At 38.7% G+C, this 14,756-nt stretch overlaps 1 protein-coding gene across 16 annotated transcripts in view; it reads left to right on the top strand.

Moving 5' to 3' along the window:
* The window catches only part of LOC127647564 (uncharacterized), a 64,071-nt gene that overhangs the window by 22,977 nt on the left and 26,338 nt on the right, over positions 1–14,756 (top strand). The window lies entirely within an intron of this gene.

The raw sequence follows: 14,756 nt of genomic DNA, 5'->3' as shown, positions 1-14,756 counted from the left end.
GCACTGTATTCCAAGTCTTCAGAAGGCATAACATAGTTTGATGTAAATTTAAGTAGAATGGTACAATATGTATATAGTATGGTTTTATTATACAAATACCATAATTAAACTAAAATTACTTTTGTAAAACAGTGGTAAATGTTGTTGTCACTATGGGTTTACAATAATAATACCATAGTTTAACTATTTTTACTACAGTAGAACCATGGTTAATTTTCTTGAGGTATGGGTAAAGCTATTGCGAAATAATTGTGAGGCAATGAAAAATGTATTGTCAGGGAAAGCAAACCTTTTGCGTGTGAACTCCAAACTATTGTTAGAGAACGCAAAGCTATTGCGAGGGAACGCAAACCTATTGTTACAGAACGCAAAACGTATTGTGAGGGAACACAAAACATATTGCGAGGGAGCGCATACCTATTGCGAGGGAACGCATACCTTGATCACATAAGTGATTTCTGATTTAGTTGCATATAGCGCAGAAATTCAATATTGGATTTATATACGTTTGGAGACCCATTGATGTGGACAAGTGTGAATGGAATGCGTTTATTCAATAGGATAGCAAAGTAAAAACGCATGAAGTGACCAAGTGTAAATACCCACTAAGGTGACACATTATGGTCAGAGTAGTCTGGCCTGATGCATAAACACGGTGAGGGAATTAGGACAGCTTGAGACGGATTTGTCCTCATGGTAATGGCTGCCAGCAGTCCATTTGCCTCTGATGCTCTTAGAAAGTGCCAACGACCTGTGAGTGTGTCAGACGCTGACCAGCACAGGGCAGGATGCCATCATAAGGCTTAGCTGTCATCTAAGATCCTTTCTCAGTGCTTGATGGGAAATCTATATTAGGTGCCGCCATGTAAGGTCAAGGTAAGTATACATGTGAAACTAAGTATGAGAATCTGAGACAGGTACAAAACAAACAGATTAAAAGCGGTTTTAAGGGTAACACATTTTGTAAAGGTTGGATATGGGTGGGACATGCTTTTTGACATGTCCCTGGAGTCAAAATAGATGTATGGACAAAAAAGACAAAAATACAGTAGCCCCAAGAAGTGTGTTTCCCCTAGGATTTCTTTCACCAGTGGTGCTGTTGTGCATGTGTCCATGAACCTGCAACACTGGATGTGTATTTACACATGTCAGTGGTAAAATAGCTTAAAATGACCTTAAAATAATTATAGATGTTATAGATTCATTATTATTATTAATTATAGCTTCCTGTTCATCTTTTCATGCACGTGTTTATTTACTGGGAGCTTTTGACACTTGAAGGGCTCTGGAAGCCCAGATAGCTGTATTAAAAACTGTCAAATAATGAAATGCTTGAACGCAGAAAATGTATTGCACTATAAACATAAATACAAATAGATTATATAAACCTATTTAATAGAACATACACATATAACAACTAGCAACTACTGATTCTGAATTACTACACCAGTGGTTCTCAATTGGTTTTGCTTTGGGATCCAGATTTTACATTGACCTCAAGTGGCGACCCAACACAATAAAAAAACGTAACTTGTTTTTAACGTAGCCTGGGTGGCATTTTCTTTTATTAGGGGTCCAGGCACTGAAGGTGCTGGAAACTTATTGTATTTGTTCCAATTTTCCTATTATTCTTATTCTTTTACTGTCTTAAGTGTCTGGGCATCAGAGACAGTAAGTCGAACAGATCCCTCCCACTACTCAGACACACACACATACGTCAGACACTAGGTGGCACTTTAATCAGCACCTTTGTGTTTGTGTTCTTATCTCTGCAACCGTAAGGGCTGGAATCGAAATTCTGATTCCTTGAGTTAAGCCCTACAAAATGTATATCCAATTTAATTTCTATAATTTTTTTCTGCCATTTTTATTTGTTTGAAATACATACGTTTTCGAACTCCTCCTAGACTGTTAGTTTGGCACACATTTGGTATAATGATTTCCATTCCTGTAAGAACGTATTTATCACAAATATTTTTTTTTAAAAGCCTAATTTTTCGAACTCGTCCTAGGCTGTTTTTTTTTTTTTTATTCGCACAAAAATGAGTATAAATCATCTAAAGACCCTCCAGACAAAAAAGTTGTCAAAACAGTTATGATATGTCAAATCGTTCTGAAGATATAATCAAAAATGCAACAATTATTTCCAGTCCTCAAATCTGATTGGATGAGAGACATTCCATGAACACTGATGGTCTGACACCATCAGCATTCGGATGTTTCACTGTGTGTGTGTATCACTCCGCTTGTGTTTGTCATCCTAAACTAAAGTGTAAGAGTAGCTTGGAAATGGCTTTAAATGAACAACTAAAGCATTAAGGCTCATCACAGCTGAGACACAACACACTGATTAATTACAGAACTCAAGGCATTTACCAGAGTTTCCCCATTGGACACACACTGTTTAAAATGGTGAGGACATTGCATTTTCGACACTATTTTTCCACTGAGAAATCTGATCTTCAGAAAGCTGACAGCATCTCTGCTTGGGAGTGGTAACAGGTGATCACACATGCTCCATTTCTCTCTCTCTCACACACACACATCCATCCATCCATCCATCCTTGTTTATCCAATAACTTGTTAGAAACCGCACAAGCCATTGAACTGTTGTATATAAGCAATATCACACTCGCAATTGTGCCATATGGCCCTACATCAGCATTGCTGTGATAACCTATGGCACTCGGCCTGCGGCTGAATCACAGCAGTGCTGATGTAGGGCCATATTGCGCACTTCGCAAGTGTGATATTGCGTAAATCTGTTTTTTGTGGATGTGGGGGAATTACCATATAATAATTACCAGAGCTTCAGTTCAATTTGAATTCCTTGTCATGTCACTAATTTTATTCAGACTTTCTTATGGTGCAGCACAAGCACATTTCAGCTATGTTGGTTAACAGGATGTCCAAAAATGTAAGACGCTGCTGAGTTCTCTCCATGAACCTATGTAAAATTCAGAGTTGGGCTTTCTGCATCACTATTCAAAACTGTTTGCATCCATATGGTACACTGTTCTGAGTTTTATATAATTAGTTTGCAAAGAAATCTGTCATCTCCAAAATGCTTGTAGATAATCAAATGTCCTCTTAATTTATATATATATCCTAAAATATTGTAAATCTATTTGTCAAGTTGTCAGACATGATTAAAAATGTTGTCTAATTTCAATGAAGATGCAATATTATTTGTTTGTTTTAATATAATATATAAAATATAATATTTCTATAAAGACACTTGTTTAGTGTTGTGATAGGAATAATAATATAAACACATATGTGCCGAAGTACAAGCATATAAGTGTAACCTCACCAGCCCATAAGCAGCGGCAGTCGCTTGCTTTAGTAGTAGGCTAATCCTAGTTTACTCTATTCTTGTAGCATGTTGTCAGCAGTATTATGACCTTTTGGTCTGTGTACTATATTCGTATTACTGTATAATTTGTACAAATGTAGTTACAGTGAGGAAAATAAGTATTTGAACACCCTGCTATTTTGCAAGTTCTCCCACTTTGAAATCATGGAGGGGTCTGAAATTGTCATCGTAGGTGCATGTCCACTGTGAGAGACACAATCTAAAAAAAAAAAATCCAGAAATCACAATGTATGATTTTTTAACTATTTATTTGTATGATACAGCTGCAAATAAGTATTTGAACACCTGTCAATCAGCTAGAATTCTGACCCTCAAAGACCTGTTAGTCTGCCTTTAAAATGTCCACCTCCACTCCATTTATTATCCTAAATTAGATCCACCTGTTTGAGGTCGTTAGCTGCATAAAGACACCTGTCCACCCCATACAATCAGTAAGAATCCAACTACTAACATGGCCAAGACCAAAGAGCTGTCCAAAGACACTAGAGACAAAATTGTACACCTCCACAAGGCTGGAAAGGGCTACGGGAAATTGCCAAGCAGCTTGGTGAAAAAAGGTCCACTGTTGGAGCAATCATTAGAAAATGGAAGAAGCTAAACATGACTGTCAATCTCCCTCGGACTGGGGCTCCATGCAAGATCTCACCTCGTGGGGTCTCAATGATCCTAAGAAAGGTGAGAAATCAGCCCAGAACTACACGGGAGGAGCTGGTCAATGACCTGAAAAGAGCTGGGACCACCGTTTCCAAGGTTACTGTTGGTAATACACTAAGACGTCATGGTTTGAAATCATGCATGGCACGGAAGGTTCCCCTGCTTAAACCAGCACATGTCAAGGCCCGTCTTAAGTTTGCCAATGACCATTTGGATGATCCAGAGGAGTCATGGGAGAAAGTCATGTGGTCAGATGAGACCAAAATAGAACTTTTTGGTCATAATTCCACTAACCGTGTTTGGAGGAAGAAGAACGATGAGTACCATCCCAAGAACACCATCCCTACTGTGAAGCATGGGGGTGGTAGCATCATGCTTTGGGGGTGTTTTTCTGCACATGGGACAGGGCTGACTGCACTGTATTAAGGAGAGGATGACCGGGGCCATGTATTGCGAGATTTTGGGGAACAACCTCCTTCCCTCAGTTAGAGCATTGAAGATGGGTCGAGGCTGGGTCTTCCAACATGACAATGACCCGAAGCACACAGCCAGGATAACCAAGGAGTGGCTCTGTAAGAAGCATATCAAGGTTCTGGCGTGGCCTAGCCAGTCTCCAGACCTAATCCCAATAGAGAATCTTTGGAGGGAGCTCAAACTCCGTGTTTCTCAGTGACAGCCCAGAAACCTGACTGATCTAGAGAAGATCTGTGTGGAGGAGTGGGCCAAACTCCCTCCTGCAGTGTGTGCAAACCTGGTGAAAAACTACAGGAAACGTTTGACCTCTGTAATTGCAAACAAAGGCTACTGTACCAAATATTAACATTGATTTTCTCAGGTGTTCAAATACTTATTTGCAGCTGTATCATACATATAAATAGTTACAAAATCATACATTGTGATTTCTGGATTTTTTTTTTTAGATTGTGTCTCTCACAGTGGACATGCACCTACGATGACAATTTCAGACCCCTCCATGATTTAAAAGTGGGAGAACTTGCAAAATAGCAGGGTGTTCAAATACTTATTTTCCTCACTGTATATGAGTAAAATAATTTTTGTAGGCCACGTAACATGTAAGCATTCTGCAACAATCAACATTTCATTTTGTTCTCCTTAATCTGAGGTGGCATATGCAATGTTTGTTGCTGCTAGTGCAGCTGCTGCCCGTTTTGGTGGGGACGTCCTGTATTTTGGATGAAATTATGATGTCTCATATGGGATGCCTTTTATCTCTATAGAGCGAATCATCCCATATTAAAGGCTTTATTTCCCATATTAAATCAGAAAAAGGTCATATGGTGAGACGAGGACCCACGTCCTGTGATGAAACACTTCTCAAGTGTCCCGTATTTATGTGACATTCAATACTTTATCACTTTACTTTATAATTAGGTTACTGCACCTTAGCGCATATCTTTGGGTAAGTTAAGGCAATGTCTGTATTATTATAAGAGGTTTGCAGTGCTTTGCGTGCCCTGTAACATATAAATGACATATGGGTGTGTTTCATTCAGAAGTGATGATCTCTATGCCCTGTTTACCTTCCACTGTGAGAGTTTTATAGGGATTAAATGTGTAAGAAAATTCTGTTTATAACAATCCTACTGCATGGCCATCATTATTGTATTAAAATTTGAAGTGCCCTACGAAGGCATTAATTATGCTGTTCGGAGCACAGTATGTATTCGCAAAACCTGACGTAGAACAGCCATCAGCAAATTATGAAAAAAAAAAACACATTAGATCCAACCTGACTGTTCAGACTGAGACGCATTAAGAAAAATCGGATTTTAATCGGATTTATTGTGTTTTTGTCCTGTTCAGACTACAAAAACCTAAACTGATTTAGTGACAGTGTCTAAAAAAATCCGATTTTTTTTTTTTCTGCCTGTGTGAACATAGCCAAAGTGATCGGATTGATGTAAGCATGTGTATCAAGCATCAGATCAGACCTACTTATTTTCCAGCGACAATAAAAACATTCAGCTTTGAAATATACAGCATTTGAATTGAGCCAAGAGATCAGTTTGCTTTACCGGTTTCATGTGATATCATTATATTTCATCGCTGCCATATACAGTACAGCATAGGACCAAACTCCACATACCTTCTGTGTGCTGCGCTGTTGGAAAACTTTTATTTCTATTTATAAAGCTTAATAAAGTGATACCACATCCAAAATCACCAAGTCAGCCAGTGATGAAGGGGGAGAGCAGCAATTAAACACTTAAATTATAATGCCACGACCATGTGAGATGTGAGATGATTGTAACACATTGTATAAAAGCACTATAACGCCACTATACCGTATATATTTAATGTTTAGGCTAAACAGTTCACAAACGTTGGTCATTAAACAACACATACGATTTTGAAGCACAGAATTTATTCACGCCAACAGACTACAATGTAAAAATATTTACACAGCAAGTTAATATGGAAAATGCTGAATATTTTTTAAATTAACCATGTTACAAAAGAGACAACATATGCATGACAACATAAATAAAACACAATAGTTCTTAAACTCCATGTATATTTGCATACTGTAAGTTTGTTTGCCTGTGTTGCATTCTGTGTTCTCTGGTTGAGCTAAAAGCAGATCTTACATTCATACAGATGGGATCATCACAGATGTTTAGTAATATTGTGACCGAGTCAGACCAGAAAACAGCACAAACATTTGTAACTCCTGAATGAGAGATGTTTACGATGATATTCTTGTGTGTGTGTGTGTGTGTGTGTGTGTGTGTGTGTGTGTGTGTGTGTGTGTGTGAGCGTGTATTTATCACTTTGTGGGGACCAAATGTCCCCATAAGGATAGTAAAACCCGAAATTTTTGACCTTGTGGGGACATTTTGTTGGTCCCCATGAGGAAAACAGCTTATAAATCATACTAAATTGTTTTTTGAAAATGTAAAAATGCAGAAAGTTTTCTGTGAGGGTTAGGTTTAGGGGTAGGGTTAGGTTTAGGGGATAGAATATAAAGTTTGTACAGTATAAAAACCATTATGTCTATGGAAAGTCCCCATAAAACATGGAAACACAACGTGTGTGTGTGTGTGTGTGTGTGTGTGTGTGTGTGTGTGTGTGTGTGTGTGTGTGTGTGCGTGTGTGCGTGCTCGCCGGTCACACATCAGACTCGCCGCCATCCGGAGATGAATCGTGAATAAAATACATTTCATTGTCCACGAAAGTCAAATCTGCCAACATTTCTGCTGACTTCAGACCTGTACACACTTTTCCTGGCACTTCATGTATAAAAATCAATATTTGGATGATTTATTGACGTTTTAATGGATGTTTCTCCATTCAGCGCTGTTGCTTCTACGCTGATGGTCAAAAATATGGCCACTGTGATGTGTGCATGAAACGTCATCACGCCATTACTGTTTCAGTACTGAAGATGCTCAGATCATCCCAGTTTCACATGCCAAGACGCTTTCATTGAAAATCAGGGTTATTCCACCAAATACTGATTTCTGAACTCTACCTAAGTTAAAACATTAGTATTGTGCTGTTTATAAATGAATATGAACTTGTTTTCTTTGCATTATTTGAGGTCAGAAAACACTAGTTTTGGTTTGATACTTCATTATGGGCAGACTCATTTCTGCCTCATTGCACCTCAGTGAGTGCCGGTTGCAGTACCATATTTGACCACCGATTTCTATTTGAAAAATAATTGGCGCTGTGGTGTTCTGGAGGGCAGCAGTTCTCTGCCCACATGCACATATCTCTATATTATAAGTGTAAGAGAGTTTTCAGATAAATGATATATGACTTCAAAATATAAGGATTTTACCACTGAAGTCGTATGAATACATTTTTATACTGCCTTTATGTGCTTTTTGCAGCCTCAAAATGTTGGTACCCAATTCACTTTTCAACAAATTTAGTTTAGGCAGGATTCTATTCTGTCAATTCGTATTATTTGACTACCATTGGATCATTTTTGTCAATTATGATTATTTTGGTAATTTCTTCATGTGCTTGGACCCCTTTGATTGCCTCTTGCGGCTATATTTCTTTATAGTTTTGTTCATAGTTTTCAAGTATAAGGGCATGCATTACCATTATTTTTCAACAACAAACAACAAAAGCAATACGTTTTCTCTTCGTTGCCTGATCTGCATCATTTCTTTAAGGAATCACGATGTAATGTCAACAAACACTAAAATGACAATCTAAACAGTTTTACAGCTCAAATAATACATGAGTTTTTTTGTAAAATTATAAGCTTCACATTTCTGTGTTTTAAAGCCTCCAAAAATTGGCCCCATTGACTTCCATTGTAAGTGCCTCACTGTAACCTTAATTTGTCATTTTATTTTTAAAGAAAAGTTGGGACGAGTTGAAATTGAGTCAATGATTTTTCAATGTAGGGAGAACCGGGGCTTTGTTCTTTCCATGGTGTCCACAACCCTATCCGAACAGACATACAGTAGCAAGCGTTACGTAGCGTCAATAATATGAATGAACCAAGTACATTTTCAGCAGCAGCGCACCAAATTTTGAGTGAATAAATACATGCATATGAATGCATATAGGCAAAACACTGGGACACTTTCGAATACTTAAGTCACTCTTAAAAATGTAAGATAGTCACTGCATTATATGCTGGGAATCAAACCCATTTCATTATTATTATTTTTTATTAATTCTGTGGAATTAAATTTTGCAGTGGTCTTAAATTCAGTTTCAGACTGGAAGATCTCCTTATCAGCAGTTTCTCTGTGGTATTCCAGTGTTAATTCACACACTTACACAAACTTCTGAAATAAATTTGGGCAGTTGTGTGACATGGAATGCACCATCTGCCAGTGGAGAGTGGACGCCAAATTCTTCAAGTTATTACGTTTGGTTTCAGAGAGTGAATAGACTTGCCATTCTGGTAGCAGCCATCTTGTCACTTTTTGAAACATTTTGTCTGTCCTGTAATTGGTGTTCGCTAAAGTGATCAGTTGTACGATTTTCATTTGACAGACGACAAAATAGGCCCCAAAATCCCGTAGACAAACTCAAAAATTTATATTTAGGAACCAGACTATCATAGGAACTTGGGAGAGGGAAAAGATGAATATAAATTATTTAGCCTTGTGATTTCTGCGTGTTGGACAAAAAACATTGTTCCAACATGCTTCAAGGCCATCACCATCGTCCCCATGCCAAAGAAGTCTTCAGTGTCCTGCCTCAACGACTACCATCCCGTCGCACTCACACCCATCATCATGAAGTGCTTCGAGAGGCTCGTCATGAGGCACATTAAGCTGTCCCCTCACTAGACCCCACTGTAGGGTTGCAACGGTATGATAACGTCTCAGAAAATATCACGGTATACGGTATTACACAATTACTATTATCAGTGAAAACATTTTCACTATTTAGAATAAATAGAGAAAATAAGATAACATAATTATAATAATAAATCGAATTATAAACATGATAAAAATAGCATGTCACTATAACATGTTATATAACTAAAGCATGTTAGTTTACATGTTAAATTAATTACTAAATGAAAAATAACATCAGCTGTGTGAGCTTTTGAAGTAATGTCCTATGATTATTAATAATTAACATATACTGCTCCTGTCTGTACCTTTATCTCAGTGGTTCTCAACTGGTTTTGCTTCAGGACAGATTTTACATTGGACATCAAGTGTCGACCTGTCATAGATTAAACATAACCTGTATTTAATGTATCCTGGGCCACATTTCCTTTTATGTTGCATAGTTTTGTTCATGGTTTTCCAGTACAAGGACATGCATCAAGTGACATTATTTTTGTTGTTGATGTCAACGTTTGACTTTCAGCACACAACTAAATAACACCGACTAAATGACTATGATAAATAATTACTTCAAGAGTCAGATTAACATACAGGTGTGAAGAGACTTAAACATTTCTAAATTGCACAAATAAAAAATACATGTACACAGAGAATGGACACAGGGTAGCCATATAACTCTTTTCCTTGAGCAGAATATTGTACTATAGATTGCTAAGTTTGTTCAAGGGGGAAAGCCAGATAGAAATAGCACACTCGCGTGCATGGTTGCCAGATTGCACAAAATAAGTATTACATTAGGCGGAATATTTCCAATTTGCACAAGTATAAATCTCAAACTGGGGGAGTTGTGTCTCTTATTTGGCAACCATCAGCATGGTAAACGCTTGTGGAGACGCGTGACGTCCCAATGCAAGTTAATTGAAATATACAATGAAAAAGAAAAACGCTTTTACGATAAATGAGCCACGGCCCACATTAAACCATGCGGAGGGCCTGATCCAGTCCGCGGGCTGTAAATTGCCCATGTCTGCTTTAGCTGTTTGCGAGATTATCATTAAATCTGCTAATGATCACTAAATCCGTGAAACCGGTATACCGCTGCAACCCTAACACACTGCAATTCACATATCATCCAAACCGTTCAACAGACGATGCCATCACCACAACCCTCCATCTGGCCCTCACCCAGATAAAAAGGACTCATACATTCAAACGCTGTTCATAGACTTCAGCTCAGCATTCAACACAATAATTCCTCAGCACCTGATTGGAAAGCTGAACCTGCTGGGCCTGGACACCTCCCTCTGCAACTGGATACTGGACTTCCTGACTGGGAGACCTCAGTCAGTCCGGATCGGGAACAGCATCTCCACCACCACCACACTGAGCGCTTGGGCCCCCCAGGGCTGTGTGCTCAGTCCACTGCTGTTCACTCTGCTGACTTACGACTGTGCAGCAATGCACAGCTCGAACCACATCATTAAGTTCACGATGACACGACCGTGGTGGGTCTCATCAGCAAGAATGTCAAGTCCACATACAGAGAGGAGGTGCAGCGGCTAACGGACTGGTGTAGAGCCAACAACCTGTCTCTGAATGTGGACAAAACAAAAGAGATGGTTGTTGACTTTAGGAGAGCACAGAGTGACCACTCTCCACTGAACATCGACTGCTCCTCTGTGTAGATCGTCAAGAGCACCAAATTCCTTGGTGTTCACCTGGCGGAGAACCTCACCTGGTCCCTCAACACCAGCTCTACTACCAAGAAAACCCAGCAGCGTCTCTACTTTCTTTGAAGGCTGAGGAAAGCACATCTCCCACCCCCATCCTCACTACATTCTATAGAGGGACTATTGAGAGCATCCTGAGCAGCATGTTGTTTAATGTAGCGCCATGGTCCTGGAAGAACGTGGTCTCGTTTCACTGTGTACAGTACTAACTGTATATGGTTGAACGACAATAAAAACCACTTGACATGCAAAAACAATCCACAGAGTTCCAAAAAGGGGCCCCACACCTAAAGGGACCAGAACATTAACACTAAAAACCACCAAGAGCAACTGCATAGCAACATGCTATTAACCACTCTGAACACCCTATCAACCACATAATAACATGCTAACAACTACATAGAACACCTAAGAAACCACATAGCACCTAAGAAACTTTTCAACAAATTTAGTTTAGGCAGGATCTATTTTGTCAATTCATATTATTTGGTATCCACTGGATCATTTCTGTCTATTCTGATTATTTTGGCTATTTCTGATTTGTGTAGTCCATCATTAAACTGAGGTGATGCAGTCCGAGATCAGTTAGGTGCATCGCAGTTTAACCGGCTAGTAATTTCGGTGACGTCTATCTTAAGTCCAAGGTTCAGGTAATGGAATATGATATATCCCATATCTTATGGTTGGACTTGGCATCAGTTCATCCTCTGAAGTCCATCGTAATAGATTGAAGTGATGTTTGGCTGGCACCGGCTGCTATTAGTCACCATCACTCAGTGACTCGTAGCAGTGGAGTCCAACATGAAGCAGCAATGGAGCTGGATCCAGCCGGTTCTGGTGACCTCAGTATAGGAGTCCCAAGGTTAAGACAGGGAAACAAATAGAATAATACTAGCATAGATGCCATTCAATTTATTGCAGTTATAGATCATGATCAATGTTTCTGGGTCAGGCAGATCTAACTAAAGCAGCCTAATTGTGAGTTGAATGATAAATTAGGTGTATGCCTGGCTAAATAGATGAGTCTTTAGTCTAGACTTAAACTGAGTGAGTTTGTCTGCATCTCGAACAGTGTTAGGGAGACTATTCCATAGTTTAGGAGCCAAATATGAAAAGGATCTACCTCCTTTTGTGGAATTTGATATTCTAGGAACTATTAAAAGGCCAGAATTTTGTGATCATTATGAACGTGATGGAATATAGCGTGGTAGGTCACTTTATTACTGCGGAGCTAGACCATTCAAAGCTTTGTACATAGTTAACATAATTAAAAAATGTATACAAAATGTAACAAGTAGCAAATGTAACGACGATAAAATGGGGCTAATATGATCAGATTTCTTGGTTCTAGTTCTAGATAAGTGCAGTTTCTGTACTGTGATGGGGTCAAAATTGTTCATACATACTATTTCTCTGTAGAAATGAACATATTTGTGAGGACACTACATTTTCTAGTATTTTCAACATAAGCGGGAGATTTGAAATCGGTCTATAATTAGCCAATTCTCCAGGATCAAGTTGTGGCTTCTTAATAAGCAGTTTGATGACTGCCATTTTAAAGTTTCTTGGGACATGTCCTAAGGATAGCAAGGAGTTAATAATATTAAGTAGAGATGACAGGGAATACTTCTTTTGAGAGCTTGGTTGGTATTGGATCATACATGTTGTGGCTTGTGATGTTTTGATAAGTTTTGTTAGCTCTTCGTTACCTATGACAGCGAAGGATTGAAGTTGCACGTGAGAAAATTATTAGACACTGTTTTCTGAGGTGCTATGACAGATGATTGCATAATTCCAATTTTATTTCTGATTATTTAAAATGTATCAGTAAAGAAATTCATGAAGTCATTACTCTTGTGCTGCGACAGAATATCCGCTTCTGTTGAATATCTGGTTCTATTCCTAACCAATTTAACCACAGTACTGAATAAACACCTAGGATTGTTGTGGTTATTTTCTTTGAGTTCTCTAAAATATGCTGACCTGGCAGCTTTTAGTGCCTGTCTGTAGCTACAGATACTATACTTTCATCTACCGCAAAAAAACTCTAATTTTGTATTCTTCCACTTGCGCTCCATTTTCCGAGCTGCTCTCTTGAGAGCAGGAGTGTGATCATTGTACCATGGTGCAGGGCTTTTTTCTTAAATTTTCTTTAATCGAAGGGGGGCGACACTATCAAGAGTGTTAGAGAAGTCTGCATTTATATTTTCTGTTATCTCAAGTTCTTCTAGGCTTTGGGGTTTACTGAGTGTATGAGATAGATCTGGAAGATTATTAGTGAAGCTATCTTTAGTGGTCAAAAGAATAGTTCTATCTGAATGATAGCACGGTGTAGATTGAGTTACATTAAATGATCGCAGCATACAATTGACAAGGTAATTATCCGAGGTGGCATTGCTCTGCGTCAACATTAACTCCATATAACAGAATTAAATCTAGCGTATGATTATGCCGATTAGTTGGTCCTGTTACTTTTTGTCTGACTCCAAGAGAGTTTAGAATATCAATAAATGCTAATCCCAATGTGTCATTTTCATTATATATGAATGTTGAAGTCACCAACAATTAAATCTATATCTACAGTAACAAAATCCGATAAAAAAAACAAAAATGGCAAATTCACCACTGAAATCAGCATAAGGCCCGGGTGAACTTTATGATGTAGCAAGGGTAAAAGACAACAGAGTTTTATTTACTACCACCCAGAACACTCTACCAACTGCATAGCAGCATGCAAACAACCACACAGAACACCTAAGCAACCACGGTTACACTTTCACCATCTTGACATTCTGTATCACCTAACTAATCACATAAATCTAAAGCTAATCCGAAATGTAATCTCTCTGGATAATCTTAATCCCTAATAACTAAGTCAATGTACAGTATTTACAAATTATCATATAAAAAGAACATGATTTCCGAGCATACCCTGTTCACAAGTTGCAAACAAATCCCATTCTTGTCTCATAAAAAATACTTTGCATACAGAATGCTTGACATCTTGGGAGCCACTGAATTTAGACATTCATCTCTGTAGCCAACAGCACATTCTGCACAGAGCTCCATTCCCTATGAGGCTGGCCCAGTATTTTGCCTGCATGACAGCTGTCATCTGCAATCTGTCTTCCTGCCTCTCCCTCCTCATCATTATCATGCACCTGTCTATGACACGGAGACAAAGCACTGACCTCCTCCAACAAACCCACTTGACTGCTTCTTCTGCCTGTGACAGCTCTTAACTCAACCACCAATTTACACTTTCAGATATTATGGGGATAGACCTGCCACAACTGTTTTTTTCTTTTGCCAAGTGACTTCTTGACCACTCATGGTGGTTAGAAGGGGGAAACCCCTAACCTTAAGTATTAAACCTTAGCTGTGTTTGTGCTACAGATATGAATGATGCTTTAAATCATACAGGTGGTTGAGGTGAGGAGTACTAATATGATGTACACCTGGCAAAGCTAAAAAAAAATAAAATAAAAAAAATGGTGAAAACATTCCTTAGACTTGCATTAATAGAGGGACCCGAGCCCTTTCACCATCGGTCTTAACAGTTCTGAGCATGGTGCGCAATGATTCCAGTAGCATTTCCACTTGAGAACAGTATGGTGTGATTACAAACCATTCCCTGTATGGATTTCTCATGCTGGTGGAACAACTTTAGTGATGTGGTGTCTCATGACACTTGCCCAGTCA

Source organism: Xyrauchen texanus, chromosome 8 (assembly GCF_025860055.1).
Source record: "Xyrauchen texanus isolate HMW12.3.18 chromosome 8, RBS_HiC_50CHRs, whole genome shotgun sequence".
Taxonomy (NCBI): domain Eukaryota; kingdom Metazoa; phylum Chordata; class Actinopteri; order Cypriniformes; family Catostomidae; genus Xyrauchen; species Xyrauchen texanus.
This window is presented reverse-complemented; position numbering and strand designations above follow the sequence as displayed.